Source organism: Pyrus communis, chromosome 1, assembly GCF_041283825.1.
Source record: "Pyrus communis isolate YQ-2024b chromosome 1, ASM4128382v1, whole genome shotgun sequence".
In the NCBI taxonomy this organism is placed as follows: Eukaryota; Viridiplantae; Streptophyta; class Magnoliopsida; order Rosales; family Rosaceae; genus Pyrus; species Pyrus communis.
Genome location: NC_142565.1, coordinates 10,610,525 through 10,622,690, shown reverse-complemented (window position 1 = coordinate 10,622,690; position 12,166 = coordinate 10,610,525). Strand labels below are relative to the sequence as shown.

The following is a 12,166-nucleotide window of genomic DNA, read 5'->3' as shown; positions in this document are numbered from 1 at the left end:
TCTCCATTTGTTAGGATATAAAGGTCATAACTTGTATGTAATATGACATGTGGCATGGTAGTAGTGGTTGTGTTATGAGATAGTTATAGTAGGTGTAACTATAAATAGTAGAAAGCCTTGTAATTATGATTTAATAGAAATAAAACATAAGTTGTTATCCATTTTCTCTCTCTCTCTAAAATTCTCTCGAGCACACTCTCTCTAGGTTTCTTGATTGCTTTTCTCAGTTATGTTGACATGGTATCTTAGCCTTTAATGGTTAACATCGGTGGTCGTCAATCCTTTGCTTCCACTCATTGATTCTTCTTTTGGTCGTAGTAGTCATCGCTGGCATTTGATTTCTCCAGTCGGTTGTTCGTGTGATTGGGTGCAGTCGTTTTGGTGTCGTCGCTGCTTGTTGTCAAATTCTATGGTTTTGGTTGCTTGTCGCTCATTGACTTCTCGTTGATTCTCCGAGGTGATATATTTCCCTTACTAATTCACCGCTCTGTTATTGGTGACTTTGTTGTGAATTCTTGGAGAATTTGGTGTGAATTCTTGGTGATTTTATTGTGAATTTTTGGAGATTTTGTTGTGCTGTCTTGGTGCTTTTGTGATTTACTAATTTCTTGATCTGATTGTGGAGTTTTTACTATATCTGGAGTATTCAGTTTGTCGATTGATCTGATAACAATGGTGACCTTTGCTCAATTAGCACTTATGCAGTCACCTATTTCTTCTTTGATTCCAAGTGTGGCCAACATAGTTACGGTGAAACTTGATGATTCTAACTTTGTAACTTGAAAATTTCAACTTGAATTGCTACTGGATGGTAATGGAATTCTATACTTCATTGATGGTTTTATACCTTGTCCTGTTAATTTTGAGCCTGACACTGGAACTATGGTGAATGATACTGCTATGTCTGATGCATAAGATCTGGAAAATTCACTCTTATTACTGCTATATTGTCCACTACTACCTTGTCGTGTGTTATTGGGTGTACAAGCTCCAAACAAATGTGGACAAATATGTGTGAAGGTTTGCTAATATGACTAGAACCAACATTGTGCAACTTAAAATCGCTATTCAAAACATAAAGAAAGGTTCCAAGTCCATTGATGACTATATGCAATGCATTAAAGATGCTTGAGACCAATTGGCTACTGTGGGTGTTATCATTTTTAATGAAGATATTATCATTGTTGCATTGCGTGGGCTTCCCTCTGAATATAATACCATCAAGTCTGTCATTCGTGACAGAGAGAATCTTGTGTCTCTTTAAGAGCTAAGGTCTCAACTTAAAGCTGAAGAAACAATTTTGGATGAAGTGCCGAAACAAGTACCTTTAATGTCAGCTATGCTTGCTCATATTTCTAGTTCTGTGTATGATACTGGAGGCACTTCTGGTACTAAGTCTATCCTTGCAGCATCTTCCCTTGGTGGTTCTCCCAATTTTTCAGGTGTATACTTACCAATTCTGAACCCATATCAGCAGATGCCACCACTTCAACAAATGTCATTTCCTCAAATGCCAATGCCTCAGTTGCCTATACTTGGTGCCTATGCATTTGTATCTTAAACTGGCTCGGGTAGCTTTAATAATTTAAAGGGAAACAATTTTAAGAACAAGGGTAAAGGCAAGAAATTTCTCTTCGATGGCAACCACTCTCAACATCAGCCTTTGTATAGGGGTTAAACTTTTCCTCTTCAACAACAGTTTCCTTCCTCAGATAATCAAATGCAGTTTTCTCAAAGGTATCAACCAATGCAAAAATGCCAAATCTATGATAAAAATGATCTTTCAGCCATAAACGTGGATGTCAGATTTGTCATCGAGTGGGCCACACTGCTGCCACTTGTTTTGACAGAATCAACAGTCTCCACAAGGTTATTCCATGCATTCACCACAGTATCAACAGGTTCCACAGGGTTATTTCTCATCTCCTCAGTATTACAATCAAACTCAGAATCCTTGAATGTCTACAGCTCCATATCCAACCTTTCCTATGGTGCAGCCTTCACAGTATTCTCCACGTGGGGTGCCTACTCCACATGTTGCTATGAATGCTATAACCAACACCAGTCCCATAACACCTGCATAAGAATTTTGGCTTCTGGATTCTGGAGCCACGAATCATATGACGTCTAATTTGTCAAACCTGAACATTGCAGCACCTTATCCTTCTACTGAAACAGTTACTGGAGCTAGTGGCAAAAGTTTGCGTATTACTCACATTGACAATTCTACTCTTCCTACTCCCAATTATAAATTTAGATTAAATTATGTCCTGCATGTTCCAAGATTGTCTCAGCATCTTTTGTCTATGCATCAGTTATGTAAGGACAACAATTGTTAATGCATTATTGATGAGATGTCTATTTCTATACAGGACAAGGTCACCGAGAAAACGTTGTTCCATGGACTAAGTAATAATGCAGTGTAGCCTCTCCCTATCATCAAACCTAAAACAACCTCACCAGCAACATTTCTTGAACATAAAATCTTTTCTACACTATGGCATTGTAGATTGGGACATTCTACCAACTTCATTGTTCAAGCAGCTCTAAGTAAATCTTTTATTCTATTTAGTGACAAATCTAGTCCACACACATGTATTTCTTGTCTCAAAGGCAAGTTCACCAAGTTACCTTTTTCCGTGTCTACTTCCAAATCAGTCATTCATTTTGAAGTAATCCATTCCAATGTGTGAGGACCTGCCCCTAGTATGTCTTTAGAATGATATAAGTACTATGTGTCCTTTATCGACGAGTGTACTAGATATACTTGGATCTTTCCTCTCATTAATAAAGTAATTGTGTTTGATATTTTCGTGCAATTTCAAGCCTATGTTTCAAACTTCTTTGATGCAAATGTTAAGATTCTACAAAGTGATGGTGGTGGGGAGTATGTGAGTACTAAATTTCAAAGATTTCTTAGCTTAAAGGGTATTATTCATCAATTGTCTTGTCCTTATACCCCTAAACAAAATGGCTTGGCCGAGAGAAAAAATCGACACATTGTTGAAATAGTCATTACCCTTCTTCAACAAGCTTCATTGTCTTCCAGGTTTTGGTATCTTGCATGTGCTACTGCCATCTATCTTATAAATAGGATGCCTACATCTATTCTTGGTATGAAATCTCCATTTGAGGTTCTATATCACACTCCACCAAGACTTGATCATTTAAAAGTCTTTGGTTGCCTAAGTTATCCCTCAATGAAACCTTATAGATCTAATAAGCTTGAACCAAAAACCATGGAGTGCATTTTCTTGGGGTACGCTGCCAAGTACAAGGGGTATATATGCTATGATGTACACAAAAACAAGTTTATTGTTTCTAGACATATGTTATTTGATGAAACACAATTTTCTTCTTTGTCACATACCACAACTCATTTGTCTAAGTCCTCTAGTACTAAGTCCTCAAAGTTGTCTTCTCCTTTTATGGTTCATAACAATACTTTTCACCACACTCTAATTATTCCCATTCCCTTCCCACATGTTTTTGTTCCATCATTAAATGATGTTGCACAACCTATTACTCAGTCCTCTACTTTCAACACTGGTGATCTTGTCTTTGACTCAACTAATGCAACATCAAGCTTCACTTCAGCTTCTTCAAGGTCTTTTAAATTATATACAGACACAAATGAGTTACATCCATATACAACAATCTCTCAAGCTCTAGATTTACAGTGTCTGAATCTTCCTTCAACCAACAGTCATCCCATGCAAGATCCAAGTCTGGAATTGTCAAAAAGAAACAAGCTTTTCATACTGTGTTACATTCAAATCCAGATATTGAACCAACTTCATTCATTGCAGCATCAAAGTCAGTTTAGTTGCAAAAGGCTATGAGTGAGGAAATGGATGCTCTTCTTCAACAACATACATGGTCCTTGGTTCCCTTGCCTCCCAATAAGAACTTGGTAGGATGCAAGCGGATTTACAAGATCAAAAGAAATCGCAATGGTACCATTGCATGGCATAAGGCTAGATTAGTAGCCAAAGGTTACTCTCAAGAAACAGGTTTAGACTATCATGAAACCTTCAGTCTGGTAGTAAAGCCAACACAGTCTAGGTAATATTGTCTCTTGCTGAACCAAATGGTGGAAACTTAAAACAACTTGATGTCAAGAACGCGTTCTTACATGGCTTCCTTGATGAAGAGGTCCATATGTCACAACCATAGGGTTTCATTGACAAAGGCCATCCTGAGTATGTATGCAAATTGAACGATCTCTCTATGGCCTCAAACAAGCTCATCGAGCTTGGAATGATAGTTTACCTCCTTCCTACTATCATTAGGCTTCAAATCATCCTTTGCTGACCCTTCCTTATTTGTTAAACATGATGGCAAGTCCATTATTGTGTTGCTGCTTTATGTGGACGATATTATTCTAACTGGTGATAATGATAAATGTATAGAAACTGTGGTGTCTTAATTGACAAAGGAGTTTGACATGAAAGATTTAGGGCTTCTTCACTATTTTTTGGGGTTGCAAATCGACTATCAATCTTGGGGCATGTTTGTTCACCAGACCAAGTATGTTCAAGATCTTCTAACTAAGACATATATGTTTCATTGCAAACCGTGTATAACTCCCTGTCATCTTAATAAAAAACTATTGAATCATGGCAGCTCATCTTTCTCCAATCTCACTTTATACAGAAACATTGTTGGTGCATTACAATATCTGACTTTCACCCGTCCAGATATTGCATATTCAGTCTATCAATTTATGCACTCTCCTATGAAATCTCATTTTGTTGCTGTAAAGAGGATACTGAGATATCCCTGAGGTACCTTAGGCTAGGGAGTATGTTTGCGTCCTGGTTCCTTGAATATTAAGGCTTACACGGACGTTGACTAGGCTAGGGACCATAATGATATGCGTTCCACAACAGGTTTTATGGTCTTCCTTGGATCCAATCCTGTTTCATAGAGTTCTAAAAAGCAACACATAGTCAGCAGGTCTTCCACTGAAGCTGAATATCGAGCAATGGCCAATACAACAGTTGAAATTGTTTGGATCCAACAATTGCTCAAAGATCTTCATGTTCATAGTTCATTCCCTTGTCTTCTTCATTGTGATAATATCTCTGCTATGGCTTTGGCTACCAATCCAATTATGCATTCTAAAGCTAAACACATAGAAGTTGATTGTCATTTTGTCAGGAACATGTACAACAAGGAGTCATTTCTCTTCAGTTTGTTGATATTTTTACGAAAGGGTTAAGTTCTCCTTCATTTACTCATCATTGTTCCAATCTTATGTTTGGGGATTCCCAACATAAGATTGAGGGGGAATGTTAGAATATAAAGGTTATAAGTTGTATGTAATATGACATGTGGCAGTGTAGTAGTGGTTATGTTATGAGATAGTTATAGTAGGTGTAACTATAAATAGTAGAAAGCCTTGTAATTATGATTTAACAGAAATAGAACAGAAGTTATTAACAATTTTCTCTCTCTGTAAAATTCTCTCGAGCACTCTCTCTAGGTTTCTTGATTGATTTTCTCAGTTGTGTTAACACATCGCAACTTTATAGCCCGACAATCCGTATTTCTTGTAAAATATCAAATTAGCCGATCAGAGCAATCCCGTCGACTCACCGGAATTTCCAATATGTGATGCACATCTTCAATAGTAAAATGGTCCATGAGCATAGCCTCATTCCATGCCGTGCCATCTAAATTCATTAGCTCCCTCACCATTGTAGCCCGCAGGTTGGTGGATGGCACAACTTATATGTCGGTGGTTTAGGAACCCAAGGATCCTCATAGATCCGGATGCTCCCACCATCCCCCACTCTCCGCCGCACACCCATTCCCATAACCATTCTCGCTTGAACGAGCCCCTTCCACCCCCAAGAAGAATTCCTTCCCAACCTCACCTCCTGAAATGGCCAGTGAAATATTTGTCACGAAGAACCAAAGCAAGATAAGATTCCGGATTCTTCCAAATTCTCCATCCTGTCTTTGCAAGCATGGCAGTGTTAAAACATTGAAGATCCCCAAATTTATGATTCCGTTAATTTTTTTTTCTTTATTACCCATTTGCTAATATTCACATTAGCAAAAGCCAACTTCTTTTTTATGTATCTCATCAGTCAGACTTAGTCGTTCTACATTCTTGATTCTATTTCTCATGATAATAACAACCATTTATTTTTTAGTTCACTCTTTGAAAATCGCATTTGCAAAAATAAAAAAAAAAAAAAAAATCAATCAAATTGAAAATTATTTAACCATTCAATTTACATGGGCAAAAATTTCGTGAGTAACTGATTGAAATAACTGTTAATGACTACGTGATTTCGTATTTAGTTAAATTTTTTGTAAAAAAATATCTTTAAAAAATGTAAAGTAATTTAATAGAAAGTAGACAATTCGAATTATTGTGCAAGATTACAAAACGTAAAAAATAATCAAAATATCTGTGTGGGAGAAAATATCAAACTATAAACCAAATCTAGCCGTTGCGAGTGCCAGTGTGCTACTGATCTATTTCTAAAGCTAGAATCGGCCTTCTCTTTGAAAATAGGTAATAGTTAGACTGTCTGTTAAATCCCTGAGGCAGATTTTTCTTACCTTTATGAAAACAAGAAATGTAGAAAGATGCCGTTGTCTGCCATTAACAGTCTCTGTTTCCAAAACCAACCCAATGCATCCAACTTTCGTCAGAAATTAATAAATAGAAAATCTAACTCTCCGATTTTCTTCAGACCCCCCATTAATGTCCATATTTACTTCTCAATCCAATCATGTGGTCCTCTCTCACCAAACTAGGGTTTCTTTCCCATTAGTCCCATGAGCCCCACCCCCATCTCTATTTAAAGTCCCTTTAGACCACCATCCCTCTTCACAAGTAGAACTAGGGTTTCTCGTCACGACTACGGTTTGTCTTTTAGTTTGTAGATCTGTAAATGTGGGTAAATGGGAGCTCCCTTTGATTCAAAAGCAGGAGGGAGAGAGGGTCTTACACTGCTGCTGGTTCATGGATACCTCTGGGGTGCGCACGTTAAGGAAACTGCGCAGTATAAGGGTTTGCATGACCCAGGAGATGTGAATTCCTTCTCCTCTCCTTTCTTGGATTGAAGGGAGCTCCGATACTATTTGCCTGTCTTGTCTCTCTCATTTTATTTCAATTTATTCTTTAACTTTATGAAACTATATTTATATGTATGTATGTATGTATAAATAGTTCTGACCTGTAGTTTTTTTTGCGAAGGTTTTTGTGGCTTCAGGGTGCGTAAGAAATTTAGCCTGAAATACGTTGAAGGGCATGCATATGCAGATCCGGATGGAGCACCATATTATTTAGTTTCTTTTTTGCTTGTGTAAATCTACGAAATCCAAATGTTTTTTGTTGTCCAAATTTGCCAGGGAATGTTCATGGCGTTTTTCCAGGCTGCGCAACTCTGTAAACTAATTAAATAAACACATTCAATGAATTAATCTTCTAATAATTTTATGTATTAATATATTGACACATTCAATGAATTAATTTTCTAATATAAAAAAATACTTTATCTGGAAATATCATCTTTGTTTTCCGATTACAATGTTGAACATGGCGTTGGCGCTTTTATTTTTTTCTTTTTTATAAAATGAATATTGGATTTCGCTGCAGGTGCCATATTTGAATGCATAGCTAAATATATAAGATTGTCACATCTGCTTTGATGATTTGGTCAATCGCCATTGTCTGCCTGACTCGATAAAAATAATATTCGTCATCTAATTAATCACGGGTATGTTGTATATAAACTTCATGCAACCTGATATGCGGTTTTTGATCGGATTATTCAATACAAGCCGAAGGACGACTTTCTCATACTTCGAGAATATACTCTTAAGAACGAGAAACTTTAATTTTTGTTAAATTATAAATAGCGTTAAAAAATTATTTTAACTACTCAATCTAATTTTTCGTCACTATTTTAACAAGTTTCCATTAACATTGGCAAAATCAAAAGGTGAGTACTCTCGCTCTCAAGGTCCACTCTGGACTTTTATAGTTTTTTAGTATCCAAGAGCATATTTTAAAAAATCCATGACAGAAAAAAAAGACAATGTTACTGTTTTTCCATCGAATGTAAATTTTTATGTGGTATGACTTAAATATCAAAGGTGGTGGCTACCAAAATTGACAGCAACTTGAAATCCATTTTTAATTGGTTAATAAATGCTTTTCACAATTTTATCTCTCCAAATATTTATTACAATTATGGAAAGAAATAAACGTAATGAATAATGGTTTAATTTGACATTAAATTAAGTGAAGAGAAAAAAAAAAACTTTTAAAATATCAAAGTACCACATAGACTTTTAAATTTATATTTTATGTTAAAAATTTGACATCTTATTTGAAGATAATATAACAATTGAATAGTAGGTCGCTCTAAATTTAAATGAGCAATTGTTCGTTTGGTATATTAAAGGCTCTGTATGGAGATGAATTTTTTGAGTTGGGAGTGCTATTGACCTTTTTCATTTAATTTTTTACGTTTGGTCTGCCACGTGTATTTTACTAGCATGGGAAATTAAAAGTTTAGTTACTTTTTATTACTAAATTAAGATTTTAATTATAGCAACAAAAAAAGTATGACTTTAATATCATTAAAATTTAGGTTTTAGTGTTAATATAGTACACTGGGCAAAATGAAAAGCGAAAAAAATTAAAATAAAATAAACATTTCTCTTTTAAGTTCGTCTATTTAAAATAGAGTTTTGATGGTTCTTATTCTGATTTTCTGGTCATATATATATTATTTTTAATTAGATTTTGAGGATTTTTTCACCAAGATCACATGATTAAGTGATCTAGACCTTTAAAATTTATCAAACAGTTTATCTGTTTTAATTATTTAAAAGTTATAATAATTTTTTATCCTTGAATGAAATTTCAAATACTCGAATCACTTAATCTGATAACTTTGATAGAGAAAATCCAAAAATAATCTCTTTTCGATTTTGAGTACCTTGGTCCATGCTTGTGACCGCTGTCTGTCCATCTCTAGATGTGTGCCCTTTTGCGACCTTCGAGGTGGTCAATCAACCTTTCCCAACTTTTAATAAAGACTATTTTTTATTTAATTTATTTATTTTCTCAATCTCGAGTCTAAAATTAATTAATTTATAAATAATATTCAAACATTCACCTTTTCACGTACTCATGTTTACTCTTAGTTATTGATTTTATTTAATTTATTTAATTCGACAGTATTAATAAAAACAGTTTGAGAAGCTAAAAAATATGTAAAAATTATTTATTTTTATTTTCCTGTGTTAGTGTAAATATGGTGTTATATTAAAAGTAGTAATATTATAATTAGTGAAATGTCATGATTGTTAGAGCATTTGTATTAGCTTAGTCCACTCCTGCTCCCATTCTCCAACCCCATTAAAGCTTAACGTCAATAATATCGTTTGTTCAAAAAAAAAAAAAAAATTGCTTCAAGCCATCCTTTCAATCACCTACGAAAAAGGTTGAAGGGTTGATCTGTTTAAGATTTATATGTCAAAAGGGAAATGCTAAGGAGACTCTTAAGAATGAGACTCTCTATGAACTTTTTGTCACCTCATGTTTTGACATAATATTTGATAATATTTGCACGAAAATTAAAGTTATATTATAAGGCCGCATTTGTTTGGACTCCTTAGCTAGGATTGGCTTAGTTTCTGTCCTAGTTATTTGTTTGGCGCGGATAAAGGACTAATGGCGTGTTTACTAATCCTTAATCAAATTGAGAGGAAATGAATTGAGGAGGAATTGAAATGAGACGAAATCAGAATCAGATTCCTATTGAAGTTGTTTACTAAAACTATCTGGAATCTAAATAGAATTTCATAAAACTGTTTACTAATTTAGCAGAATCGGAATATAAACTAGTATGATTACTAAAATGCTCTTGTCCCAAATCAAATATCTTTTATATTTTTTTAATAAAATATATTATAGTATATAATAGTAAGAAAAAATTAAATTACTTTTTTATTTCATAGACACACTAAAATGATTTTGTTTTTTTTTTTTTTTTTTTTTTGTATAAATTTAAGAATTTACTTTAATATCTAAATTTTCTCGCTCAAGTTGTAGTTTCTTCTTTTAGGCATATGTATGGAGTTGTGCATAATGTGAATGAGTATGGAGTTCTACATAATGTGAATGAGCATGGACTTGTGCTTAATGAGCTAGAAGGACATGGAAAGAAATTGTTAGGAGCATTAGTTAACTCTTCATGGATATATTTTGTTACATGATGTCAATGAGTAGAAGGAATGATTTTTACCATTTCAAATAAAAAAAAACTTGATTCTCCTTAAACTAAAGAGATCTTCAAGAGGTGGATTTTGTATAATAGTAAATAAATGAAGAAAAAAATATTAGGAACAAACAAAGAGTAGGAAACAACTTCATTAAAGTTAATATTTTACATCAAAGTACCTCTATCTAACCGTCATAACCAACCTAAACAAACTAGTCCCCTACCTAGGCATCATATTGTCAACAAAATATTCATAACATGCCTATACATAAGATTGTCAACAAAATATTCCTAACCTGCCTAAACATCATAATATCAACAAAAAGTAGGTATTCACTATCATGGTGTCATCTAATCAATCATTAGCTTTACAAAACTTTAACAATTTTCCCTGATATGTTATCATGGCAGCGAGCACATCATAGCAAAAAACTAGCATTCATATTCTTTGGACCATCACTTAGATGTCATTATTAGACTTATAAACGAGTTGAGTTTATTGGGTTTGGATCGGGTTCAACCTAACCCGTTAATTTAACGGGTCACCCGAGCCCAATCCGTTAACAATTTTTTTTTATTTTTTTTATTTTTATACATTTGATTCAATTTGCAGAAAGACTCCACTGCCTACTCCGAAGCAGTGGAAGGGAATCTTGATGACAACACGATTCAAAGCTACCCGAAAATGCTCTACTATGAGGCCAAGCTCCAAAAGAAAGACTCCACTGCCTCCTGCTGCTCTGAATTCAACAAATAATTAAGAATTATAACGTTTAAAAACACTTAAAAAAAATAAGAAGAAAGGAATTAGGAAATTGCCTGTGGGAAAGCTTAAGAACTCGGACCCTCTTGGTCTGAAAGTCAACGGAGCAACCGAGAATAGCAAGAATTCCACACATTGTGAGTGACCAACTCCAAAAAAAAAAAAAAAAAAAAAAAAAAAAAAAAAAAAAAAACGACATGCTGCGGCTGCTGCTAGATTGTAGACACCTCTTCCACCTCAAGTGCGTTAATCCATGGCTGCGGTTGAACCCTACGTGTCCTTTCTGCAGAACGTCTCCAATCCCAACGCCCTTGTTAACTCATCTAGCCGAGGTGGTTCCATTGGTTAGCAAGCGTGACTGATTCAAAGAATAGGTGGAATGGAATCAGAGCTTACCAGAGATAGTGGTGGAGTTCAGTAAAAATTTTGAGAGAAGAATATAAGGGAGATAACTGGGGCCATAAGGGAAGGAGCATAGCGATCTCTTAGAGAGCAACGGCATGCGGCAGAGAATAGTGAGGGACCTGAGGGTTTTCTATCAAGACTATTGAAATTACACAAAAGTCCTCAATAACGGGTGGTTAAAGGGTTTCACAGGTTCACCCAAAATGACCTGTTATTTAACGGGTTGACTCGTTAACCACCCAACCCGTTTATCACTCACCCGAATACTAATTTTAACAGATCGGGTTGAAAATGCCAGGTCTAATCATTTTGCATCCAAGTTTGCAACAAAGTAGTCACATGTGCACTCTTCCTTTCATCAAACATGTTGAAAAAAACCCTCAGAATGTCATGTTCTTTGGCCAAGAAGTTGGTGACTTTAAATAATTCCATGGGAGCCAAAAACTCCATTTTGCTCAACTTACCGTCAAGTTTTTGTTGCAACCAGTGAAGAGAGCTCAACCCACAACCTTGTCCTCACTCTTCCTAATTTCATAAAGATGATGAATATTTGATTAGTAAACATTTGTAAGCATAAAGTATTAGGGATAAAGTACTCTTCCTAAAAATACAACATTTGTGAGCATAAAGAATTAGGGATAAAGTACTCTTTCTAAACAATACAACATTTCAAAGATCACATGTACACAATCCTGCATATCAATCTTTTTCTTAACAAGTCAAATCATACCAAACAATG

General features: G+C 35.0%; 1 long non-coding RNA gene and 2 pseudogenes across 1 annotated transcript; all 3 read left to right on the top strand.

Annotated features, from left to right (window-relative positions):
• Positions 1–935: 935 nt before the first annotated feature.
• On the top strand, positions 936–3,344 carry LOC148699134 (uncharacterized; annotated as a pseudogene).
• Positions 3,345–6,521: 3,177 nt separating this feature from the next.
• Positions 6,522–7,457, top strand: LOC148699133 (uncharacterized). Its single transcript, XR_015954080.1, has 2 exons — positions 6,522–6,916; positions 7,220–7,457. It is a non-coding gene; the product is annotated as an uncharacterized LOC148699133 (long non-coding RNA).
• Positions 7,458–10,107: 2,650 nt separating this feature from the next.
• LOC148699132 (RING-H2 finger protein ATL70 pseudogene) lies at positions 10,108–11,384 on the top strand (annotated as a pseudogene).
• Positions 11,385–12,166: the final 782 nt, after the last annotated feature.